The following is a 4,034-nucleotide window of genomic DNA, read 5'->3' as shown; positions in this document are numbered from 1 at the left end:
CGCCTACGGGGCGGGGCGGGGCCGTGCGGGGGCGGGCCCTCGGGAGGGCTGGGCGACGCGGTTGGGGGCGCTTCCAGCCTGGCTTGCCAATCAACGCCTTCAGGGCGGGGACGCGCGCTCTGGGGTTAGGGGGCGTCTAATTGTTGCTCGATTGTTGTTCGCCTGTAACCTGCGGAGGAACCTGTTCTAGAAAAGGAAGGTACACCTGAAACTAATATAAAATAACATAAAATGTCAATTATAACGGAAAAAGTAAAATGATTAAATTTAAAGAAAAAGGAGGAACTGCGTAGAGAGAAGGTTCAAGTTTCCGATAGGCGGAGAGGGGCCTCTGTCGTACAAGATTGAGGACATAAAGCCTGTCGACAGATTTCTGGAAGTGCCTCTGAAACTCCGCAAAAGATCGATTTAAGTTTAATTAACAAATATATTTTTTGAAAACTGCAGTTAAAATAACTCAGGCACTCAGATGCATTAAATTTGACCTCCATCTCAGAGGAGTTAAAAATGGTACTTGAGGGATTGGTGGTCAGTCTTGGGCAATTTAGGAATAACATGTATTTGTTGTAGTTGAATTTAGGTGTATCCGAAGACTGCAAAGCAAGTAGATTTTTTTAAAAAAGAAAAAAGAAAAAGCTTGTTATCACTCACAACGACTTCTCTGTAAGATCAGCATTGTCTCACTACTTTACAGACCACCCAGATTGCAGGGGCAGAAACATAGATGTTGCAGATAATAAGAGGATTGTAATCTCTCTCTATCTTCCTCACTTTGGTCTGTTCATTGATTCAACAAATCGTTACTGAATGAATACTTACTTGCACAGAGAACTGTCTTTAATGGATTATATAAACTAGTGATTTCCTTTTTCTTTGTTTCTCTTTCTTTCCTTCCTTTTTATATTAAAATGGCTACACAAAAACATTTCTTTCATTGATTTTAGAGAGAAAGAGGAAAGGAAAGAGAAACCAATTTTTGTTGTTCCACTTATTTATGTATTTGTTGGTTGATTCTTGTATGTACCCAGACTGGGGATCAAAGCCAAAACCTTGGTGCATCGGGACAAAGTTCTAACCAGGTGAGCTACCAGGCCAGAGCGAGCCAGCGATTTTCAACTTGTGTGCCACAGCAGGTACACTGGGGCCACAAGAATTTTTTTTTTGAAGATTTTACTCATTTTTTAGAAAGAGGGGAAGGGAAGTAGAAAGAGGGAGAGAAACATGACATGTGAGAGCTACATCGACTGGTTGCCTCTTACACGACCCCAACCGGGGACCTAGCCAGCAACCCAGGCATGTGCCCTGACCCAGAAATGAATCAGTGACCTTTTGGTTCATAGGCTGGCACTTAATGCACTGAGCCTCACCAACCAGGGCTCACAGGCATTTTTAAAACATGCAATACATGACCTCTTTTCCCTTAGATTATCAATTAAAAATATGACAACAGCCAACACAACAATAGCTGTCTGGTGTGAATGAATCAAAATTATACCTAATTTTTTGGTCATATCATTAAAAATGTATTTTTGGTGTGCCATAGAATTTTAGTAATTAGTTTATGTTGCCATGAGATGAAAAAGGTTGAAAATCGCTGATATACGCTAATGTTATACTTTAATTCTAAAAATAAATTAACACCAATAAACATCATTTTGTCTGTTTTATTTAGTAGGGAATTATAAAGGTTTTTTTTAAAGAAAGAAAAACTTTAGAAATTGCTTCTAAAAGTCTAGTGTGATGAGGACGGGCATAGGTGTGGGGGCCAAAGAAACCTGGGATCATATCCCAGGTCTGACACTTCCATAGCTGTGTGACCTCAGGCAAGACATCTCCCTTAAGCCTCATTTTTTCTTATCTGTGTAATGAGGATCATGATCCTAACCCCACAGAGTTGTTGTGAGGGTTAAGAGCAACATAGAAAATCAGGGTTAATGGGGCTTAGAAATCCATACAACACTGCCCTTTTACAGAGACTCAGCAACTTAGTTCAACAGTTTATTGAAGCCTTTCTGTGCACAGGTGCTGACCTTGGCTCTGGTAAAGAACATGAGGTGAAGAAGCATATTGATGCGGAGGGGACCAGGCTCAGCACATCCAACTCCCAGAATCTCCCCTGAACAATAAGCTGTTCCATGTTTGCAGAGCCGCAAATGTGAGAAACACCATCCCCATGATGCTCTGGCCTGGGCAGCTGTGTCCAGGGCCCAGTCAGTTTGGCTCTCAGCTTACCACTGTCCCCCAGCTTTAGGATCAAATGCATAAAGCTTTTAAGCCCCTGGCCAGAGAGCAGATTCTGTCCCCACCCCCAACCCCATACACATATACCAAGTCACTCAATTCCAGGGAAGAGCAAGGATTTAGGGAGCAAACGTCAGGGGAAAGTAGGTCACAGCAGGAGGATGGCAATCTCCCCACCATGGCTGGCCCCTGCTACTTGAAGTAGGCTGCTCTTGGCCACCCCTGAAGAATGGCTCTGGGAAGACTTTTGGGGTCTGGAGCCCCAGCACCATCACTCCCAACAGTGTGCCCAGGCAGAGGGGGCTGCCCCAAGATAATACATCCTCCACACTGGGGTCATTCTCAGCCAGGCTCTTGCTGACTATAACATTTCTATTCTGGACTTAGATATTCTATCAGGTACACTTTTTGAACCCAGAAAATACAGTCTTTGTACATTCTTTGTGTGCTAGAGACACAAAGAGGACCCTTGGGGAGTCCACAGATGGGAATTATGACCTGGACCTAGGCAGTAACAAAGCCAGTGCTATCCGTACTGAGACAGAAGAGAGCCCAGAGCTGTGTGGACCTGTAGGAGGCTGCTGATTCAGCTTGGAGTCGGGGTTAGAGAATATTTCCTGGAGGAGGTGGTGCTGAACAAGAAAGGAGTTTCCATCAGGAGAAAATGGGGAGGGGTATCCTGAGCACAGAGAACAGATGTACAACGACTCAGAGGAATAAAAGCATGGCCTTTCCTCCTGGAAAATTCTGACAGTCAAAGGAGGGCAGATCCGGGAGGGTTGTTTTTCTGAACTTTCTCAGGTTATGGGAAAAGATCGGTAATGCTGGCTGGGAGAGAGAAGCAGGAATAAAAGGACAGGCAAATGAAGCACAGGGGCAAAGACACGGCAGAAAGGGAGTTAATGGAGGCATCTGACCTAATCGAAATGGGAGGGTGTTTGGGAAGCGTGGATGTGGTACAGCTCCTACACACGTGGGTAGAGGTCTCTGGAAGCACTTGTCACCCTGGAGCTTCTGCGAGGGTCCTGTCAGGCCAGATTCTGCCCTGGGACACAGCCTCCCAGCATGGGCCTTAGTGTCAATCTGGCCTGCGTAGACCTCGGCTCCCACCCCTCTCTCCCTCCCTCGCTCCCTATTCCTTTGCGCCCCTGTCACAAAACCCTCTCCATCGCAGCCCCACCTTTTCCCAACCACTTGTGAGTCTCCATCCTTACCTCCTATCGCCCCAAGCATGCTTCTGCCCTGGCCCCAAGGCCCAGATAGGTGGATCACTCCTCTCCTCTGTGCTGCTACAGAGGGGAGTTGCAGGAGCAGACTGAATAAACTAGGCTGAGCTGACTTATGTAGGGCCTCCTAGACCATGAGAAGGAGCTTAATAGCAGGATCAGTTTTTCAATACAGAAAATGGAGAATGAAGGGGAGGGAATGTGATTAGAAGGCAATGAGGAGGCCATGACAGTGCCCACTGTGGGCGGTAGCTAGGAATAGGGTCCTGGTGCTGGTGGCAGAAGCCTGATCAGAAGATGATCTCACCCTCTCTGAGACTCCTCCTTTCCTTGGGATCTGCCCAGGCTGAATCTTGCTCTTCCTCTCCTGTGGGATGGATGGGGCACCTCATACCACGCACCCATTCCGTGCTTCCAGAATGTCTTCCGGGATTGTTTTGACTTCACACTGCAGACCTCTTCTCAATGAACAAGCTTGTGGGGAGCAGAGGCCAGTGGGACCCTCATTGTGACCCCAATATCTGCAGCTCCAGGTCACATCAGGGACCTGAATGTAGACTCCAACAG

The sequence above is a fragment of the Phyllostomus discolor genome, chromosome 12 (assembly GCF_004126475.2).
Source record: "Phyllostomus discolor isolate MPI-MPIP mPhyDis1 chromosome 12, mPhyDis1.pri.v3, whole genome shotgun sequence".
Classification (NCBI taxonomy): domain Eukaryota; kingdom Metazoa; phylum Chordata; class Mammalia; order Chiroptera; family Phyllostomidae; genus Phyllostomus; species Phyllostomus discolor.
Note: the sequence above shows the minus strand (reverse complement) of the source record.